At 61.4% G+C, this 23,993-nt stretch overlaps 1 protein-coding gene across 4 annotated transcripts in view; it reads right to left on the bottom strand.

The window, feature by feature from the left end:
* The window catches only part of MAD1L1 (mitotic arrest deficient 1 like 1), a 334,114-nt gene that overhangs the window by 232,591 nt on the left and 77,530 nt on the right, over positions 1-23,993 (bottom strand). The gene's annotated exons all lie outside the window — the stretch shown is intronic.

Genomic DNA, 23,993 nt, shown 5'->3' with positions numbered 1-23,993 from the left:
AAGGGACGCGTGAACCATGGACCCTGGGGCTCACAGTGTGGGCACCCTTAGCGGTGAAGGGACATGTGAACCATGGACCCTGGGGCTCACAGTGTGGGCACCCTTAGCAGTGAAGGGACGTGTGAACCATGGACCCTGGGGCTCACAGTGTGGGCATCCTTAGCAGTGAAGGGACGTGTGAACCATGGACCCTGGGGCTCACAGTGTGGGCATCCTTAGCAATGAAGGGACACGTGAACCATGGGCCCTGGGGCTCACAGTGTGGGCACCCTTAGCGGTGAAGGGACGCGTGAACCATGGACCCTGGGGCTCACAGTGTGGGCATCCTTAGCAGTGAAAGGACGCGTGAACCATGGACACTGGGGCTCACAGTGTGGGCATCCTTAGCAGTGAAGGGACACGTGAACCATGGGCCATCTGCATCAGAACCGTCTTGAATGTCTCCAGCCACCCGCCCTGCCTGTCAGCCTGCTGGGCCTGACCACTGTGATCTGCAGAACACAGAGGGAACCCACACAGTGAAATAGTCACACTGCAGGGCAGGCTGCCCCGAGCAGGAAGACCCCCAGTGCACAGCTGACGGAGGAAACACCACCGAGTCCCCTCCACCCGAGGGACAGACGTCACTTCCAGAATGTGGTCCGAGTCTGAAAGGACCCAGAAGGCGAGGCCTGGGGCTGTGGCTACCGGACTCACCGCCAGAGCTCTGGAAACGGACCCTTGTGCCTGAGTGACCGCTCTGGCTGCTCTGGAGGAAAGGGTTATCAGACTTTCTGCCACTTTGCAATCGAGCATCCCCAGAACATGACACTATGCAGCAGAGGTACAGCACAAAAGACACATGACAGGCAGTCCCCAGCTGTCACTTCTTGGGGACGGCAGCTCAGCCTGGCGGCATCACCGCACACGGGGAGGCGGGCACAGCTCTAAGCACTCTGCGTATGTTACGGCTCAGCCTTGAATGGCCTTAGGAGGTAGGGACGGTTGTGACCCACGTTAGAGATGGGGAAACTGAGGCACGGGAGGGTCCGACAGCTGCCCAGGTGCAGTTAGTAATGGGAAACCCCAGAACCCAAGCCCAAGCTTGGGATGGCCAAGCTCTGAGGCCACACCAAATGTCCAGCAGGGTCAGACCAGACCATTGTCACCAAATGCCAGACATGCACTGCCATCAAAGCGGGGACACGGAAAGACACTTGTGAGTGGCTAACACATCCGGCTCTCTTTAGTAACATGTAAACACACAGATGCGTACTGAATAAAAGCAACGTTAGGAGGGAGGGCTGAGTGAGACAGATGAGAAATATACCTGTGGAGAGGTAAGAACTGGAAGAAAGTGTTTATTAAACAAGAGTCACATTATTATAGAACTTCTGGTATTTTTCCACTTTCCAAACAGTTTCCATAATTCTTTTGAGGACTTTTTTCAACAACAGTTTTTGTACGCTGTATTTTCCAGCTGTAGAAACCGAGGCTCCGTGATCAGCTCGGACTTCTGGCCGGGTGAGGGCAGCTCTGGGAACTGCTGCCCAGGTCAGCCAGAGCCTGGGCCTGGCTCTGCGCCGAGTGTGGGCACCCCACGGGCCGCTGCGCCATCCGGGGCCCTGACCTGGAGAAGGACATGTGCGTGCACGTGCACAGGTCACACATCACACCGTGTCTGCATCCCCACCCCACGGGCCACTGCGCCACCCAGGGCCCTGACCTGGAGAAGGAGGACATGTGCGTGCACGTGCACAGGCCACACATCACACCGTGTCTGCATCCCCACCCCACGGGCCGCTGCGCCATCTGGGGCCCTGACCTGGAGAAGGAGGACATGTGCGTGCACGTGCACAGGTCACACATCACACCGTGTCTGCATCCCCACCCCACGGGCCGCTGCGCCATCCAGGGCCCTGACCTGGAGAAGGAGGACATGTGCACGTGCACAGGTCACACATCACACCGTGTCTGCATCCCCACCCCACGGGCCACTGCGCCATCCGGGGCCCTGACCTGGAGAAGGAGGACATGTGCACGTGCACAGGTCACACATCACGCCGTGTCTGCATCCCCACCCCACGGGCCGCTGCGCCATCCAGGGCCCTGACCTAGAGGAGGACATGTGCGTGCACGTGCACAGGCCATACATCACACCGTGTCTGCATCCCCACCCCACGCTCTGAGCTCACAGGGCTGAGGCTGGGCACAGAGGCGATGCGGCAACACCCTCCCAAAGGAAAGCCTGTCGCCAGGGTAGGTAACGGTCAGCACACGAGGCATCAGAGGGACAGGTGACCACACGCTGGCAAGAGGAGACCCACGGGAGCGGGTGCTGATTTCAGGGCCAAGAGTAGGACGTTCGTTTATTCACACCTTAGGGAGCACCGACACCCCCACACACAGGGCCTCAGCTAGCCCAGCGCACACAAGACCCCAAACCCTGTTCTACCAAAGCCCACCTCCCCCTCCTGGAAGAGGAAGTGAGTCGGCAGTCACAGGGGCGCCCAGGGCAAGGGCTCAAGCGCCAGCCTCTGCCTCCACTTCCATACGCAGAGCTGCACTGCCACTTCTTACTTCACGGACAAAGAGCAAGTCAACCCACACGCGTGGTTACGTACAGAACTTAATCTAGAACGATTCGCCGCAAACTGACAGCGATGTTGCCCAGGTCAGGGCTGAGACTGAGGGGGGCAGTCCCCGTGTATTTGACTTTGTGTGCATCACTTGCATTTCCTGTAAGACCCCATACACTGCATGTGCGAGCGCACACACAGCACGCTGACTGGAACACTGGGAGAAGCCGGCGGCTGCGGAGCCCAGGCGCCCAGGACACAGGAACAGCAGGAGGGACAGACCATCAGGAGCCCAGGACACAGGACACAGGACACAGGAGCAGCAGGAGGGACAGACGAGGAGGAGCCCAGTACTCAGGACACAGGACACAGGAACAGCAGGAGGGACAGACCAGGAGGAGCCCAGGACACAGGACACAGGAACAGCAGGAGGGACAGACCAGGAGGAGCCCAGGACACAGGACAAAGGACACAGGAACAGCAGGAGGCACAGACCAGGAGGAGGCCAGGACTCAGGACATAGGACACAGGAACAGCAGGAGGGACAGACCAGGAGGAGCCCAGGACTCAGGACACAGGACACAGGAACAGCAGGAGGCAAAGACCAGGAGGAGCCCAGGACTCAGGACACAGGACACAGGACACAGAAACAGCAGGAGGGACAGACCAGGAGGAGCCCAGGACTCAGGACACTGGACACAGGAACAGCAGGAGGGACAGACCAGGAGGAGCCCAGGACTCAGGACACAGGACACAGGAACACCAGGAGGGACAGACCAGGAGGAGCCCAGGACTCAGGACACAGGACACAGGAACAGCAGGAGGGACAGACCAGGAGGAGCCCAGGACTCAGGACACAGGACACAGGAACAGCAGGAGGGACAGACCAGAAGGAGCCCAGGACACAGGACACAGGAACAGCAGGAGGGACAGACCAGGAGGAGCCAAGGACACAAAACACAGGACACAGGAACAGCAGGTGGGACAGACCAGGAGGAGCCAAGGACACAGGACACAGAACACAGGAACAGCAGGAGGGACAGACCAGGAGGAGCCCAGGACACAGGACACAGGACACAGGAACAGCAGGAGGGACAGACAAGGAGGAGCCCAGGACTCAGGACACAGGACACAGGAACAGCAGGAGGCACAGACCAGGAGGAGCCCAGGACTCAGGACACAGGACACAGGACACAGGAACAGCAGGAGGGACAGACCAGGAGGAGCCCAGGACTCAGGACACAGGACACAGGAACAGCAGGAGGGACAGACCAGGAGGAGCCCAGGACTCAGGACACAGGACACAGGAACAGCAGGAGGGACAGACCAGGAGGAGCCCAGGACTCAGGACACAGGACACAGGAACAGCAGGAGGGACAGACCAGGAGGAGCCCAGGACTCAGGACACAGGACACAGGAACAGCAGGAGGGACAGACCAGGAGGAGCCCAGGACACAGGACACAGGAACAGCAGGAGGGACAGACCAGGAGGAGCCCAGGACACAGGACACAGGAGCAGCAGGAGGGACAGACCAGGAGGAGCCCAGGACACAGGACACAGGAACAGCAGGAGGGACAGACCAGGAGGAGCCCAGGACACAGGACACTGGAGCAGCAGGAGGGACAGACCAGCAGGAGCCCAGGACACAGGACACAGGAACAGCAGGAGGGACAGACCAGGAGGAGCCCAGGACACAGGACACAGGAGCAGCAGGAGGGACAGACCAGGTGGAGCCCAGGACACAGGACACAGGAACAGCAGGAGGGACAGACCAGGAAGAGCCCAGGACACAGGACACAGGACACAGGAACAGCAGGAGGGACAGATCAGAAGGAGCCCAGGACTCAGGACACAGGAACAGCAGGAGGGACAGACCAGGAGGAGCCCAGGACACAGGACACAGGAACAGCAGGAGGGACAGACCAGGAGGAGCCCAGGACTCAGGACTCAGGAAACAGGACACAGGAACAGCAGGAGGGACGGACCAGGAGGAGCCCAGGACTCAGGACTCAGGACACAGGAACAGCAGGAGGGACGGACCAGGAGGAGCCCAGGACACAGGACACAGGAACAGCAGGAGGCACAGACCAGGAGGAGCCCAGGACACAGGACACAGGAACAGCAGGAGGGACAGACCAGGAGAAGCCCAGGACACAGGACACAGGACACAGGAGCAGCAGGAGGGACAGACCAGGAGGAGCCCAGGACTCAGGACACAGGATACAGGAACAGCAGGAGGGACAGATCAGGAGGAGCCCAGGACTCAGGACACAGGATACAGGAACAGCAGGAGGGACAGATCAGGAGGAGCCCAGGACTCAGGACACAGGAAACAGGAACAGCAGGAGGGGCAGACCAGGAGGAGCCCAGGACTCAGGATAGAGGACACAGGAACAGCAGGAGGGACAGACCAGGAGGAGCCCAGGACTCAGGACACAGGACACAGGAACAGCAGGAGGGACAGACCAGGAGGAGCCCAGGACACAGGACACAGGAACAGCAGGAGGGACAGACCAGGAGGAGCCAAGGACACAGGACACAGGACACAGGAACAGCAGGAGGGACAGACCAGGAGGAGCCCAGGACACAGGACACAGGAACAGCAGGAGGGACAGACCAGGAGGAGCCCAGGACACAGGACACAGGACACAGGAACAGCAGGAGGGACAGACCAGGAGGAGCCCAGGACTCAGGACACAGGACACAGGAACAGCAGGAGGCACAGACCAGGAGGAGCCCAGGACTCAGGACACAGGACACAGGAACAGCAGGAGGGACAGACCAAGAGGAGCCCAGGACTCAGGACACAGGACACAGGAACAGCAGGAGGGACAGACCAGGAGGAGCCCAGGACTCAGGACACAGCACACAGGAACAGCAGGAGGGACAGACCAGGAGGAGCCCAGGACTCTGGACACAGGACACAGGAACAGCAGGAGGGACAGACCAGGAGGAGCCCAGGACACAGGACACAGGAGCAGCAGGAGGGACAGACCAGGAGGAGCCCAGGACACAGGACACAGGAACAGCAGGAGGGACAGACCAGGAGGAGCCCAGGACACAGGACACAGGAACAGCAGGAGGGACAGACCAGGAGGAGCCCAGGACTCAGGACACAGGAACAGCAGGAGGGACAGACCAGGAGGAGCCCAGGACACAGGACACAGGAGCAGCAGGAGGGACAGACCAGCAGGAGCCCAGGACACAGGACACAGGAACAGCAGGAGGGACAGACCAGGAGGAGCCCAGGACACAGGACACAGGACACAGGAGCAGCAGGAGGGACAGACCAGGAGGAGCCCAGGACACAGCACACAGGAACAGCAGGAGAGACAGACCAGGAAGAGCCCAGGACACAGGACACAGGAACAGCAGGAGGGACAGATAAGCAGGAGCCCAGGACTCAGGACACAGGAACAGCAGGAGGGACAGACCAGGAGGAGCCCAGGACACAGGACACAGGACACAGGAACAGCATGAGGGACAGACCAGAGGGAGCCCAGGACTCAGGACTCAGGACACAGGACACAGGAACAGCAGGAGGGACGGACCAGGAGGAGCCCAGGAATCAGAACTCAGGACACAGGACACAGGAACAGCAGGAGGGACGGACCAGGAGGAGCCCAGGACACAGGACACAGGAACAGCAGGAGGCACAGACCAGGAGGAGCCCAGGACACAGGACACAGAACACAGGAACAGCAGGAGGGACAGACCAGGAGGAGCCCAGGACACAGGACACAGGAACAGCAAGAGGGACAGACCAGGAGGAGCCCAGGACACAGGACACAGGAACAGCAGGAGGGACAGACCAGGAGGAGCCCAGGACACAGGACACAGGAACAGCAAGCGGGACAGACCAGGAGGAGCCCAGGACACAGGACACAGGAACAGCAGGAGGGACAGACCAGGAGGAGCCCAGGACACTGGACACAGGAACAGCAGGAGGGACAGACCAGGAGGAGCCCAGGACACAGGACACAGGACACAGGACACAGGAGCAGCAGGAGGGACAGACCAGGAGGAGCCCAGGACTCAGGACACAGGACACAGGAACAGCAGGAGGGACAGACCAGGAGGAGCCCAGGACACAGGACACAGGAACAGCAGGAGGGACAGACCAGGAGGAGCCCAGGACTCAGGACACAGGAACAGCAGGAGGGACAGACCAGGAGGAGCCCAGGACACAGGACACAGGAGCAGCAGGAGGGACAGACCAGGAGGAGCCCAGGACACAGGACACAGGAACAGCAGGAGGGACAGACCAGGAGGAGCCCAGGACACAGGACACAGGACACAGGAGCAGCAGGAGGGACAGACCAGGAGGAGCCCAGGACACAGGACACAGGAACAACAGGAGAGACAGACCAGGAAGAGCCCAGGACACAGGACACAGGAACAGCAGGAGGGACAGATCAGGAGGAGCCCAGGACTCAGGACACAGGAACAGCAGGAGGGACAGACCAGGAGGAGCCCAGGACACAGGACACAGGACACAGGAGCAGCAGGAGGGACAGACCAGGAGGAGCCCAGGACACAGGACACAGGACACAGGAACAGCAGGAGGGACAGACCAGAGGGAGCCCAGGACTCAGGACTCAGGACACAGGACACAGGAACAGCAGGAGGGACGGACCAGGAGGAGCCCAGGACACAGGACACAGGAACAGCAGGAGGCACAGAACAGGAGGAGCCCAGGACACAGGACACAGGACACAGGAACAGCAGGAGGGACAGACCAGGAGGAGCCCAGGACACAGGACACAGGAACAGCAAGAGGGACAGACCAGGAGGAGCCCAGGACACAGGACACAGGAATAGCAGGAGGGACAGACCAGGAGGAGCCCAGGACACAGGACACAGGACACAGGAGCAGCAGGAGGGACAGACCAGGAGGAGCCCAGGACACAAGACACAGGAACAGCAGGAAGGACAGACCAGGAGGAGCCCAGGACACAGGACACAGGAACAGCAGGAGGGACAGACCAGGAGGAGCCCAGGACACAGGACACAGGACACAGGACACAGGAGCAGCAGGAGGGACAGACCAGGAGGAGCCCAGGACACAGGACACAGGACACAGGACACAGGAGCAGCAGGAGGGACAGACCAGGAGGAGCCCAGGACTCAGGACACAGGACACAGGAACAGCAGGAGGGACAGACCAGGAGGAGCCCAGGACTCAGGACACAGGACACAGGAATAGCAGGAGGGACAGACAGGAGGAGCCCAGGACTCAGGACACAGGACACAGGAACAGCAGGAGGGACAGACCAGGAGGAGCCCAGGACTCAGGACACAGGACACAAGAACAGCAGGAGGGACAGACCAGGAGGAGCCCAGGACTCAGGACAAAGGACACAGGAACAGCAGGAGGGACAGACCAGGAGGAGCCCAGGACACAGGACACAGGAACAGCAGGAGGGACAGACCAGGATGAGCCCGGGACACAGGACACAGGACACAGGAACAGCAGGAGGGACAGACCAGGAGGAGCCCAGGACACAGGACACAGGAACAGCAGGAGGGACAGACCAGGAGGAGCCCAGGACACAGGACACAGGACACTGGAACAGCAGGAGGGACAGACCAGCAGGAGCCCAGGACACAGGACACAGGAACAGCAGGAGGGACAGACCAGGAGGAGCCCAGGACACAGGACACAGGAGCAGCAGGAGGGACAGACCAGGAGGAGCCCAGGACATAGGACACAGGACACAGGAACAGCAGGAGGGACAGATCAGGAGGAGCCCAGGACTCAGGACACAGGAACAGCAGGAGGGACAGACCAGGAGGAGCCCAGGACACAGGACACAGGACACAGGAGCAGCAGGAGGGACAGACCAGGAGGAGCCCAGGACACTGGACACAGGACACAGGAACAGCAGGAGGGACAGACCAGGAGGAGCCCAGGACTCAGGACTCAGGACACAGGACACAGGAACAGCAGGAGGGACGGACCAGGAGGAGCCCAGGACTCAGGACTCAGGACACAGGACACAGGAACAGCAGGAGGGACGGACCAGGAGGAGCCCAGGACACAGGACACAGGAACAGCAGGAGGGACAGACCAGGAGGAGCCCAGGACACAGGACACAGGACACAGGAGCAGCAGGAGGGACAGACCAGGAGGAGCCCAGGACACAAGACACAGGAACAGCAGGAGGGACAGACCAGGAGGAGCCCAGGACACAGGACACAGGACACAGGAACAGCAGGAGGGACAGACCAGGAGGAGCCCAGGACTCAGGACACAGGAACAGCAGGAGGGACAGACCAGGAGGAGCCCAGGACACAGGATACAGGACACAGGAGCAGCAGGAGGGACAGACCAGGAGGAGCCCAGGACACAAGACACAGGACACAGGACACAGGATCAGCAGGAGGGACAGACGAGGAGGAGCCCAGGACTCAGGACACAGGACACAGGAACAGCAGGAGGGACAGACCAGGAGGAGCCCAGGACTCAGGACACAGGACACAGGAACAGCAGGAGGGACAGACCAGGAGGAGCCCAGGACACAGGACACAGGAACAGCAGGAGGGACAGACCAGGAGGAGCCCAGGACACAGGACACAAGACACAGGACACAGGAACAGCAGGAGGGACAGACCAAGAGGAGCCCAGGACACAGGACACAGGAACAGCAGGAGGGACAGACCAGGAGGAGCCCAGGACACAGGACACAGGAGCAGCAGGAGGGACAGACCAGGAGGAGCCCAGGACACAGGACACAGGAACAGCAGGAGGGACAGACCAGGAGGAGCCCAGGACACAGGACACAGGACACTGGAACAGCAGGAGGGACAGACCAGGAGGAGCCCAGGACACAGGACACAGGACACAGGAACAGCAGGATGGACAGACCAGGAGGAGCCCAGGACTCAGGACACAGGAACAGCAGGAGGGACAGACCAGGAGGAGCCCAGGACACAGGACACTGGAGCAGCAGGAGGGACAGACCAGCAGGAGCCCAGGACACAGGACACAGGAACAGCAGGAGGGACAGACCAGGAGGAGCCCAGGACACAGGACACAGGACACAGGAGCAGCAGGAGGGACAGACCAGGAGGAGCCCAGGACACAGGACACAGGAACAGCAGGAGAGACAGACCAGGAAGAGCCCAGGACACAGGACACTGGAACAGCAGGAGGGACAGATCAGGAGGAGCCCAGGACTCAGGACACAGGAACAGCAGGAGGGACAGACCAGGAGGAGCCCAGGACACAGGACACAGGACACAGGAGCAGCAGGAGGGACAGACCAGGAGGAGCCCAGGACACAGGACACAGGAACAGCAGGAGGGACAGACCAGGAGGAGCCCAGGACACAGGACACAGGAACAGCAGGAGGGACAGACCAGGAGGAGCCCAGGACACAGGACACAGGACACAGGAGCAGCAGGAGGGACAGACCAGGAGGAGCCCAGGACACAGGACACAGGAACAGCAGGAGGGACAGACCAGGAGGAGCCCAGGACACAGGACACAGGAACAGCAGGAGGGACAGACCAGGAGGAGCCCAGGACACAGGACACAGGACACAGGACACAGGAGCAGCAGGAGGGACAGACCAGGAGGAGCCCAGGACTCAGGACACAGGACACAGGAACAGCAGGAGGGACAGATCAGGAGGAGCCCAGGACTCAGGACACAGGACACAGAAACAGCAGGAGGGACAGACCAGGAAGAGCCCAGGACTCAGGACACAGGACACAGGAACAGCAGGAGGGACAGACCAGGAGGAGCCCAGGACTCAGGACACAGGACACAGGAACAGCAGGAGGGACAGACCAGGAGGAGCCCAGGACTCAGGACACAGGACACAGGAACAGCAGGAGGGACAGACCAGGAGGAGCCCAGGACTCAGGACACAGGACACAGGAACAGCAGGAGGGACAGACCAGGAGGAGCCCAGGACTCAGGACACAGGACACAGGAACAGCAGGAGGGACAGACCAGGAGGAGCCCAGGACACAGGACACAGGAACAGCAGGAGGGACAGACCAGGATGAGCCCGGGACACAGGACACAGGACACAGGAACAGCAGGAGGGACAGACCAGGAGGAGCCCAGGACACAGGACACAGGAACAGCAGGAGGGACAGACCAGGAGGAGCCCAGGACACAGGACACAGGACACTGGAACAGCAGAAGGGACAGACCAGGAGGAGCCCAGGACACAGGACACAGGACACAGGAACAGCAGGAAGGACAGACCAGGAGGAGCCCAGGACTCAGGACACAGGAACAGCAGGAGGGACAGACCAGGAGGAGCCCAGGACACAGGACACTGGAGCAGCAGGAGGGACAGACCAGCAGGAGCCCAGGACACAGGACACAGGAACAGCAGGAGGGACAGACCAGGAGGAGCCCAGGACACAGGACACAGGAGCAGCAGGAGGGACAGACCAGGAGGAGGTCAGGACATAGGACACAGGAACAGCAGGAGGGACAGACCAGGAAGAGCCCAGGACACAGGACACAGGACACAGGAACAGCAGGAGGGACAGATCAGGAGGAGCCCAGGACTCAGGACACAGGAACAGCAGGAGGGACAGACCAGGAGGAGCCCAGGACACAGGACACAGGAGCAGCAGGAGGGACAGACCAGGAGGAGCCCAGGACACTGGACACAGGACACAGGAACAGCAGGAGGGACAGACCAGGAGGAGCCCAGGACTCAGGACTCAGGACACAGGACACAGGAACAGCAGGAGGGACGGACCAGGAGGAGCCCAGGACTCAGGACTCAGGACACAGGACACAGGAACAGCAGGAGGGACGGACCAGGAGGAGCCCAGGACACAGGACACAGGAACAGCAGGAGGCACAGACCAGGAGGAGCCCAGGACACAGGACACAGGACACAGGAGCAGCAGGAGGGACAGACCAGGAGGAGCCCAGGACACAAGACACAGGAACAGCAGGAGGCACAGACCAGGAGGAGCCCAGGACACAGGACACAGGAACAGCAGGAGGGACAGACCAGGAGGAGCCCAGGACACAGGACACAGGACACAGGAACAGCAGGAGGGACAGACCAGGAGGAGCCCAGGACTCAGGACACAGGAACAGCAGGAGGGACAGACCAGGAGGAGCCCAGGACACAGGACACAGGACACAGGAGCAGCAGGAGGGACAGACCAGGAGGAGCCCAGGACACAAGACACCGGAACAGCAGGAGGCACAGACCAGGAGGAGCCCAGGACACAGGACACAGGAACAGCAGGAGGGACAGACCAGGAGGAGCCCAGGACACAGGACACAGGACACAGGAACAGCAGGAGGGACAGACCAGGAGGAGCCCAGGACACAGGACACAGGAACAGCAAGAGGGACAGACCAGGAGGAGCCCAGGACACAGGACACAGGAACAGCAGGAGGGACAGACCAGGAGGAGCCCAGAACACAGGACACAGGAGCAGCAGGAGGGACAGACCAGGAGGAGCCCAGGACACAAGACACAGGAACAGCAGGAGGGACAGACCAGGAGGAGCCCAGGACACAGGACACAGGAACAGCAGGAGGGACAGACCAGGAGGAGCCCAGGACACAGGACACAGGACACAGGACACAGGAGCAGCAGGAGGGACAGACCAGGAGGAGCCCAGGACTCAGGACACAGGACACAGGAACAGCAGGAGGGACAGACCAGGAGGAGCCCAGGACACAGGACACAGGAACAGCAGGAGGGACAGACCAGGAGGAGCCCAGGACACAGGACACAGGAGCAGCAGGAGGGACAGACCAGCAGGAGCCCAGGACACAGGACACAGGAACAGCAGGAGGGACAGACCAGGAGGAGCCCAGGACACAGGACACAGGACACAGGAGCAGCAGGAGGGACAGACCAGGAGGAGCCCAGGAGACAGGACACAGGAACAACAGGAGAGACAGACCAGGAAGAGCCCAGGACACAGGACACAGGAACAGCAGGAGGGACAGATCAGGAGGAGCCCAGGACTCAGGACACAGGAACAGCAGGAGGGACAGACCAGGAGGAGCCCAGGACACAGGACACAGGACACAGGAGCAGCAGGAGGGACAGACCAAGAGGAGCCCAGGACACAGGACACAGGACACAGGAACAGCAGGAGGGACAGACCAGGAGGAGCCCAGGACACAGGACACAGGAACAGCAGGAGGGACAGACCAGGAGGAGCCCAGGACACAGGACACAGGAACAGCAGGAGGGACAGACCAGGAGGAGCCCAGGACTCAGGACACAGGAACAGCAGGAGGGACAGACCAGGAGGAGCCCAGGACACAGGACACAGGAGCAGCAGGAGGGACAGACCAGCAGGAGCCCAGGACACAGGACACAGGAACAGCAGGAGGGACAGACCAGGAGGAGCCCAGGACACAGGACACAGGACACAGGAGCAGCAGGAGGGACAGACCAGGAGGAGCCCAGGACACAGCACACAGGAACAGCAGGAGAGACAGACCAGGAAGAGCCCAGGACACAGGACACAGGAACAGCAGGAGGGACAGATAAGCAGGAGCCCAGGACTCAGGACACAGGAACAGCAGGAGGGACAGACCAGGAGGAGCCCAGGACACAGGACACAGGACACAGGAACAGCATGAGGGACAGACCAGAGGGAGCCCAGGACTCAGGACTCAGGACACAGGACACAGGAACAGCAGGAGGGACGGACCAGGAGGAGCCCAGGAATCAGAACTCAGGACACAGGACACAGGAACAGCAGGAGGGACGGACCAGGAGGAGCCCAGGACACAGGACACAGGAACAGCAGGAGGCACAGACCAGGAGGAGCCCAGGACACAGGACACAGAACACAGGAACAGCAGGAGGGACAGACCAGGAGGAGCCCAGGACACAGGACACAGGAACAGCAGGAGGGACAGACCAGGAGGAGCCCAGGACACAGGACACAGGAACAGCAGGAGGGACAGACCAGGAGGAGCCCAGGACACAGGACACAGGAACAGCAAGCGGGACAGACCAGGAGGAGCCCAGGACACAGGACACAGGAACAGCAGGAGGGACAGACCAGGAGGAGCCCAGGACACAGGACACAGGAACAGCAGGAGGGACAGACCAGGAGGAGCCCAGGACACAGGACACAGGACACAGGACACAGGAGCAGCAGGAGGGACAGACCAGGAGGAGCCCAGGACTCAGGACACAGGACACAGGAACAGCAGGAGGGACAGACCAGGAGGAGCCCAGGACACAGGACACAGGAACAGCAGGAGGGACAGACCAGGAGGAGCCCAGGACTCAGGACACAGGAACAGCAGGAGGGACAGACCAGGAGGAGCCCAGGACACAGGACACAGGAGCAGCAGGAGGGACAGACCAGCAGGAGCCCAGGACACAGGACACAGGAACAGCAGGAGGGACAGACCAGGAGGAGCCCAGGACACAGGACACAGGACACAGGAGCAGCAGGAGGGACAGACCAGGAGGAGCCCAGGACACAGGACACAGGAACAACAGGAGAGACAGACCAGGAAGAGCCCAGGACACAGGACACAGGAACAGCAGGAGGGACAGATCAGGAGGAGCCCAGGACTCAGGACACAGGAACAGCAGGAGGGACAGACCAGGAGGAGCCCAGGACACAGGACACAGGAGCAGCAGGAGGGACAGACCAGGAGGAGCCCAGGACACAGGACACAGGACACAGGAACAGCAGGAGGGACAGACCAGAGGGAGCCCAGGACTCAGGACTCAGGACACAGGACACAGGAACAGCAGGAGGGACGGACCAGGAGGAGCCCAGGACACAGGACACAGGAACAGCAGGAGGCACAGAACAGGAGGAGCCCAGGACACAGGACACAGGACACAGGAACAGCAGGAGGGACAGACCAGGAGGAGCCCAGGACACAGGACACAGGAACAGCAAGAGGGACAGACCAGGAGGAGCCCAGGACACAGGACACAGGAATAGCAGGAGGGACAGACCAGGAGGAGCCCAGGACACAGGACACAGGACACAGGAGCAGCAGGAGGGACAGACCAGGAGGAGCCCAGGACACAAGACACAGGAACAGCAGGAAGGACAGACCAGGAGGAGCCCAGGACACAGGACACAGGAACAGCAGGAGGGACAGACCAGGAGGAGCCCAGGACACAGGACACAGGACACAGGACACAGGAGCAGCAGGAGGGACAGACCAGGAGGAGCCCAGGACACAGGACACAGGACACAGGACACAGGAGCAGCAGGAGGGACAGACCAGGAGGAGCCCAGGACTCAGGACACAGGACACAGGAACAGCAGGAGGGACAGACCAGGCGGAGCCCAGGACTCAGGACACAGGACACAGGAATAGCAGGAGGGACAGACAGGAGGAGCCCAGGACTCAGGACACAGGACACAGGAACAGCAGGAGGGACAGACCAGGAGGAGCCCAGGACTCAGGACACAGGACACAAGAACAGCAGGAGGGACAGACCAGGAGGAGCCCAGGACTCAGGACAAAGGACACAGGAACAGCAGGAGGGACAGACCAGGAGGAGCCCAGGACACAGGACACAGGAACAGCAGGAGGGACAGACCAGGATGAGCCCGGGACACAGGACACAGGACACAGGAACAGCAGGAGGGACAGACCAGGAGGAGCCCAGGACACAGGACACAGGAACAGCAGGAGGGACAGACCAGGAGGAGCCCAGGACACAGGACACAGGACACTGGAACAGCAGGAGGGACAGACCAGCAGGAGCCCAGGACACAGGACACAGGAACAGCAGGAGGGACAGACCAGGAGGAGCCCAGGACACAGGACACAGGAGCAGCAGGAGGGACAGACCAGGAGGAGCCCAGGACATAGGACACAGGAACAGCAGGAGGGACAGACCAGGAAGAGCCCAGGACACAGGACACAGGACACAGGAACAGCAGGAGGGACAGATCAGGAGGAGCCCAGGACTCAGGACACAGGAACAGCAGGAGGGACAGACCAGGAGGAGCCCAGGACACAGGACACAGGACACAGGAGCAGCAGGAGGGACAGACCAGGAGGAGCCCAGGACACAGGACACAGGACACAGGAACAGCAGGAGGGACAGACCAGGAGGAGCCCAGGACTCAGGACTCAGGACACAGGACACAGGAACAGCAGGAGGGACGGACCAGGAGGAGCCCAGGACTCAGGACTCAGGACACAGGACACAGGAACAGCAGGAGGGACGGACCAGGAGGAGCCCAGGACACAGGACACAGGAACAGCAGGAGACACAGACCAGGAGGAGCCCAGGACACAGGACACAGGACACAGGAACAGCAGGAGGGACAGACCAGGAGGAGCCCAGGACACAGGACACAGGACACAGGAGCAGCAGGAGGGACAGACCAGGAGGAGCCCAGGACACAAGACACAGGAACAGCAGGAGGGACAGACCAGGAGGAGCCCAGGACACAGGACACAGGACACAGGAACAGCAGGAGGGACAGACCAGGAGGAGCCCAGGACTCAGGACACAGGAACAGCAGGAGGGACAGACCAGGAGGAGCCCAGGACACAGGATACAGGACACAGGAGCAGCAGGAGGGACAGACCAGGAGGAGCCCAGGACACAAGACACAGGACACAGGACACAGGATCAGCAGGAGGGACAGACGAGGAGGAGCCCAGGACTCAGGACACAGGACACAGGAACAGCAGGAGGGACAGACCAGGAGGAGCCCAGGACTCAGGACACAGGACACAGGAACAGCAGGAGGGACAGACCAGGAGGAGCCCAGGACACAGGACACAGGAACAGCAGGAGGGACAGACCAGGAGGAGCCCAGGACACAGGACACAAGACACAGGACACAGGAACAGCAGGAGGGACAGACCAGGAGGAGCCCAGGACACAGGACACAGGAACAGCAGGAGGGACAGACCAGGAGGAGCCCAGGACACAGGACACAGGAGCAGCAGGAGGGACAGACCAGGAGGAGCCCAGGACACAGGACACAGGAACAGCAGGAGGGACAGACCAGGAGGAGCCCAGGACACAGGACACAGGACACTGGAACAGCAGGAGGGACAGACCAGGAGGAGCCCAGGACACAGGACACAGGACACAGGAACAGCAGGAGGGACAGACCAGGAGGAGCCCAGGACTCAGGACACAGGAACAGCAGGAGGGACAGACCAGGAGGAGCCCAGGACACAGGACACTGGAGCAGCAGGAGGGACAGACCAGCAGGAGCCCAGGACACAGGACACAGGAACAGCAGGAGGGACAGACCAGGAGGAGCCCAGGACACAGGACACAGGACACAGGAGCAGCAGGAGGGACAGACCAGGAGGAGCCCAGGACACAGGACACAGGAACAGCAGGAGAGACAGACCAGGAAGAGCCCAGGACACAGGACACTGGAACAGCAGGAGGGACAGATCAGGAGGAGCCCAGGACTCAGGACACAGGAACAGCAGGAGGGACAGACCAGGAGGAGCCCAGGACACAGGACACAGGACACAGGAGCAGCAGGAGGGACAGACCAGGAGGAGCCCAGGACACAGGACACAGGAACAGCAGGAGGGACAGACCAGGAGGAGCCCAGGACACAGGACACAGGAACAGCAGGAGGGACAGACCAGGAGGAGCCCAGGACACAGGACACAGGACACAGGAGCAGCAGGAGGGACAGACCAGGAGGAGCCCAGGACACAGGACACAGGAACAGCAGGAGGGACAGACCAGGAGGAGCCCAGGACACAGGACACAGGAACAGCAGGAGGGACAGACCAGGAGGAGCCCAGGACACAGGACACAGGACACAGGACACAGGAGCAGCAGGAGGGACAGACCAGGAGGAGCCCAGGACTCAGGACACAGGACACAGGAACAGCAGGAGGGACAGATCAGGAGGAGCCCAGGACTCAGGACACAGGACACAGAAACAGCAGGAGGGACAGACCAGGAAGAGCCCAGGACTCAGGACACAGGACACAGGAACAGCAGGAGGGACAGACCAGGAGGAGCCCAGGACTCAGGACACAGGACACAGGAACAGCAGGAGGGACAGACCAGGAGGAGCCCAGGACTCAGGACACAGGACACAGGAACAGCAGGAGGGACAGACCAGGAGGAGCCCAGGACTCAGGACACAGGACACAGGAACAGCAGGAGGGACAGACCAGGAGGAGCCCAGGACTCAGGACACAGGACACAGGAACAGCAGGAGGGACAGACCAGGAGGAGCCCAGGACACAGGACACAGGAACAGCAGGAGGGACAGACCAGGATGAGCCCGGGACACAGGACACAGGACACAGGAACAGCAGGAGGGACAGACCAGGAGGAGCCCAGGACACAGGACACAGGAACAGCAGGAGGGACAGACCAGGAGGAGCCCAGGACACAGGACACAGGACACTGGAACAGCAGAATGGACAGACCAGGAGGAGCCCAGGACACAGGACACAGGACACAGGAACAGCAGGAAGGACAGACCAGGAGGAGCCCAGGACTCAGGACACAGGAACAGCAGGAGGGACAGACCAGGAGGAGCCCAGGACACAGGACACTGGAGCAGCAGGAGGGACAGACCAGCAGGAGCCCAGGACACAGGACACAGGAACAGCAGGAGGGACAGACCAGGAGGAGCCCAGGACACAGGACACAGGAGCAGCAGGAGGGACAGACCAGGAGGAGGTCAGGACATAGGACACAGGAACAGCAGGAGGGACAGACCAGGAAGAGCCCAGGACACAGGACACAGGACACAGGAACAGCTGGAGGGACAGATCAGGAGGAGCCCAGGACTCAGGACACAGGAACAGCAGGAGGGACAGACCAGGAGGAGCCCAGGACACAGGACACAGGAGCAGCAGGAGGGACAGACCAGGAGGAGCCCAGGACACTGGACACAGGACACAGGAACAGCAGGAGGGACAGACCAGGAGGAGCCCAGGACTCAGGACTCAGGACACAGGACACAGGAACAGCAGGAGGGACGGACCAGGAGGAGCCCAGGACTCAGGACTCAGGACACAGGACACAGGAACAGCAGGAGGGACGGACCAGGAGGAGCCCAGGACACAGGACACAGGAACAGCAGGAGGCACAGACCAGGAGGAGCCCAGGACACAGGACACAGGACACAGGAGCAGCAGGAGGGACAGACCAGGAGGAGCCCAGGACACAAGACACAGGAACAGCAGGAGGCACAGACCAGGAGGAGCCCAGGACACAGGACACAGGAACAGCAGGAGGGACAGACCAGGAGGAGCCCAGGACACAGGACACAGGACACAGGAACAGCAGGAGGGACAGACCAGGAGGAGCCCAGGACTCAGGACACAGGAACAGCAGGAGGGACAGACCAGGAGGAGCCCAGGACACAGGACACAGGACACAGGAGCAGCAGGAGGGACAGACCAGGAGGAGCCCAGGACACAAGACACAGGAACAGCAGGAGGCACAGACCAGGAGGAGCCCAGGACACAGGACACAGGAACAGCAGGAGGGACAGACCAGGAGGAGCCCAGGACACAGGACACAGGACACAGGAACAGCAGGAGGGACAGACCAGGAGGAGCCCAGGACACAGGACACAGGAACAGCAAGAGGGACAGACCAGGAGGAGCCCAGGACACAGGACACAGGAACAGCAGGAGGGACAGACCAGGAGGAGCCCAGGACACAGGACACAGGAGCAGCAGGAGGGACAGACCAGGAGGAGCCCAGGACACAAGACACAGGAACAGCAGGAGGGACAGACCAGGAGGAGCCCAGGACACAGGACACAGGAACAGCAGGAGGGACAGACCAGGAGGAGCCTAGGACACAGGACACAGGACACAGGACACAGGAGCAGCAGGAGGGACAGACCAGGAGGAGCCCAGGACTCAGGACACAGGACACAGGAACAGCAGGAGGGACAGACCAGGAGGAGCCCAGGACACAGGACACAGGAACAGCAGGAGGGACAGACCAGGAGGAGCCCAGGACACAGGACACAGGAGCAGCAGGAGGGACAGACCAGCAGGAGCCCAGGACACAGGACACAGGAACAGCAGGAGGGACAGACCAGGAGGAGCCCAGGACACAGGACACAGGACACAGGAGCAGCAGGAGGGACAGACCAGGAGGAGCCCAGGACACAGGACACAGGAACAACAGGAGAGACAGACCAGGAAGAGCCCAGGACACAGGACACAGGAACAGCAGGAGGGACAGATCAGGAGGAGCCCAGGACTCAGGACACAGGAACAGCAGGAGGGACAGACCAGGAGGAGCCCAGGACACAGGACACAGGACACAGGAGCAGCAGGAGGGACAGACCAGGAGGAGCCCAGGACACAGGACACAGGACACAGGAACAGCAGGAGGGACAGACCAGAGGGAGCCCAGGACTCAGGACTCAGGACACAGGACACAGGAACAGCAGGAGGGACGGACCAGGAGGAGCCCAGGACACAGGACACAGGAACAGCAGGAGGCACAGACCAGGAGGAGCCCAGGACACAGGACACAGGACACAGGAACAGCAGGAGGGACAGACCAGGAGGAGCCCAGGACACAGGACACAGGAACAGCAAGAGGGACAGACCAGGAGGAGCCCAGGACACAGGACACAGGAACAGCAGGAGGGACAGACCAGGAGGAGCCCAGGACAAAGGACACAGGACACAGGAGCAGCAGGAGGGACAGACCAGGAGGAGCCCAGGACACAAGACACAGGAACAGCAGGAGGGACAGACCAGGAGGAGCCCAGGACACAGGACACAGGAACAGCAGGAGGGACAGACCAGGAGGAGCCCAGGACACAGGACACAGGACACAGGACACAGGAGCAGCAGGAGGGACAGACCAGGAGGAGCCCAGGACTCAGGACACAGGACACAGGAACAGCAGGAGGGACAGACCAGGAGGAGCCCAGGACTCAGGACACAGGCACAGGAACAGCAGGAGGGACAGACCAGGAGGAGCCCAGGACTCAGGACACAGGACACAGGAACAGCAGGAGGGACAGACCAGGAGGAGCCCAGGACTCAGGACACAGGACACAGGAATAGCAGGAGGGACAGACAGGAGGAGCCCAGGACTCAGGACACAGGACACAGGAACAGCAGGAGGGACAGACCAGGAGGAGCCCAGGACTCAGGACACAGGACACAGGAACAGCAGGAGGGACAGACCAGGAGGAGCCCAGGACTCAGGACACAGGACACAGGAACAGCAGGAGGGACAGACCAGGAGGAGCCCAGGACACAGGACACAGGAACAGCAGGAGGGACAGACCAGGATGAGCCCGCGACACAGGACACAGGACACAGAAACAGCAGGAGGGACAGACCAGGAGGAGCCCAGGACACAGGACACAGGAACAGCAGAAGGGACAGACCAGGAGGAGCCCAGGACACAGGACACAGGACACTGGAACAGCAGAAGGGACAGACCAGGAGGAGCCCAGGACACAGGACACAGGACACAGGAACAGCAGGAGGGACAGACCAGGAGGAGCCCAGGACACAGGACACTGGAGCAGCAGGAGGGACAGACCAGCAGGAGCCCAGGACACAGGACACAGGAACAGCAGGAGGGACAGACCAGGAGGAGCCCAGGACACAGGACACAGGAGCAGCAGGAGGGACAGACCAGGAGGAGCCCAGGATATAGGACACAGGAACAGCAGGAGGGACAGACCAGGAAGAGCCCAGGACACAGGACACAGGACACAGGAACAGCAGGAGGGACAGACCAGGAGGAGCCCAGGACACAGGACACAGGAGCAGCAGGAGGGACAGACCAGGAGGAGTCCAGGACATAGGACACAGGAACAGCAGGAGGGACAGACCAGGAAGAGCCCAGGACACAGGACACAGGACACAGGAACAGCAGGAGGGACAGATCAGGAGGAGCCCAGGACTCAGGACACAGGAACAGCAGGAGGGACAGACCAGGAGGAGCCCAGGACACAGGACACAGGACACAGGAGCAGCAGGAGGGACAGACCAGGAGGAGCCCAGGACACTGGACACAGGACACAGGAACAGCAGGAGGGACAGACCAGGAGGAGCCCAGGACTCAGGACTCAGGACACAGGACACAGGAACAGCAGGAGGGACGGACCAGGAGGAGCCCAGGACTCAGGACTCAGGACACAGGACACAGGAACAGCAGGAGGGACGGACCAGGAGGAGCCCAGGACACAGGACACAGGAACAGCAGGAGGCACAGACCAGGAGGAGCCCAGGACACAGGACACAGGACACAGGAACAGCAGGAGGGACAGACCAGGAGGAGCCCAGGACACAGGACACAGGAACAGCAAGCGGGACAGACCAGGAGGAGCCCAGGACACAGGACACAGGAACAGCAGGAGGGACAGACCAGGAGGAGCCCAGGACACAGGACACAGGACACAGGAGCAGCAGGAGGGACAGACCAGGAGGAGCCCAGGACACAAGACACAGGAACAGCAGGAGGGACAGACCAGGAGGAGCCCAGGACACAGGACACAGGACACAGGAACAGCAGGAGGGACAGACCAGGAGGAGCCCAGGACTCAGGACACAGGAACAGCAGGAGGGACAGACCAGGAGGAGCCCAGGACACAGGACACAGGACACAGGAGCAGCAGGAGGGACAGACCAGGAGGAGCCCAGGACACAAGACACAGGAACAGCAGGAGGCACAGACCAGGAGGAGCCCAGGACACAGGACACAGGAACAGCAGGAGGGACAGACCAGGAGGAGCCCAGGACACAGGACACAGGAACTGCAGGAGGGACAGACCAGGAGGAGCCCAGGACACAGGAACAGCAGGAGGGACAGACCAGGAGGAGCCCAGGACACAGGACACAGGACACAGGAGCAGCAGGAGGGACAGACCATGAGGAGCCCAGGACACAAGACAAAGGAACAGCAGGAGGCACAGACCAGGAGGAGCCCAGGACACAGGACACAGGACACAGGAACAGCAGGAGGGACAGACCAGCAGGAGCCCAGGACACAGGACACAGGAACAGCAGGAGGGACAGACCAGGAGGAGCCCAGGACACAGGAACAGCAGGAGGGACAGACCAGGAGGAGCCCAGGACACAGGACACAGGAACAGCAGGAGGGACAGACCAGGAGGAGCCCAGGACACAGGACACAGGAACAGCAGGAGGCACAGACCAGGAAGAGCCCAGGACACAGGACACAGGAACAGCAGGAGGGACAGACCAGGAGGAGCCCAGGACACAGGAACAGCAGGAGGGACAGACCAGGAGGAGCCCAGGACACAGGACACAGGAACAGCAGGAGGGACGGACCAGGAGGAGCCCCGGACACAGGACACAGTAACAGCAGGAGGGACGGACCAGGAGGAGCCCAGGACACAGGACACAGGAACAGCAGGAGGGACGGACCAGGAGGAGCCCCGGACACAGGACACAGGAACAGCAGGAGGGACAGACCAGGAGGAGCCCAGGACACAGGACACAGGAACAGCAGGAGGGACAGACCAGGAGGAGCCCAGGACACAGGACACAGGAACAGCAGGAGGGATAGACCAGGAGGAGCCCAGGACACAGGACACAGGAACAGCAGGAGGGACGGACCAGGAGGAGCCCAGGACACAGGACACAGGACGCAGGCTCGGGCCTGCAGGGCCCCCGCTAGCCCCTGCCGTGAGCTGCAGGCACGATGCTGAACCATGAAGGGTTATCAAACGGGGCCAGCCTTCCCCGCACTCGAAATCAACAACCAGACCCAGCACCTCCCCGGGCAGAGGGAGTGTTTGTTTTTCGGAAACCTCCGACCTGTGTGTGGTCAGAGCTCCGCCGAGGTGTTTACCCGGGCACTCCGGGGATTAGCTAAGTGCTTGCCGCCAGCAGCACTCGGCAAGTGTCCACACAGCCCGAAATAGCACAGGCGCTCGCCAACAGGAAGCTCGCCCGTGCTAAGACTCAAGCTTCCAACAGCGGGAGGCCTGCACAGGCCGCCGGGGCCTCCAGCTTGGACGTGACAGGAGAGTGACAGTTCTGACCGCACCCAAGCTGTGTCATCTGCTGTTTAACACTCTGGCTTCAGCTGTGAGGCCTTTTAGCTCTGACTGAGGGGTCCGAGGGGGAGGCATCTCCCTGCTCCACGTGCAGCTGGACTCAAGTGTCAGCTGTGTACAGAACTGCAGGGCCTGGGGGCATCGGGCCGGGGGTCTGCTTCGGGGGAGAAGCACTCCAGCCACGCAGCTATTTGATAGCAGGGCCAGGGCTCATGCCAAAGCCCAGAGTGCCCGTTTTGATGGGCCTGAAAGACGAGATCCAGGACTGCAATTTCTAAAATGAATGAAACACCAACAACCACAAAGAAATTAGCAACCAGGAAACCTCAAGGTCTCTTCCCCAAAGAAAGACGCCACAGGGCTCAGGCCACTGTCCAGAGGGTGGGTCTCAGCCGAGGGGCCGACAGGAAGGGGACACAACAGGATGAGGGGCTGCCGCAGGGCTCATTTCTACAAAGAAC

This window comes from Saccopteryx bilineata, chromosome 4 (assembly GCF_036850765.1).
Source record: "Saccopteryx bilineata isolate mSacBil1 chromosome 4, mSacBil1_pri_phased_curated, whole genome shotgun sequence".
Classification (NCBI taxonomy): domain Eukaryota; kingdom Metazoa; phylum Chordata; class Mammalia; order Chiroptera; family Emballonuridae; genus Saccopteryx; species Saccopteryx bilineata.
Note: the sequence above shows the minus strand (reverse complement) of the source record. Positions and strands in the feature narration are given on the sequence as shown.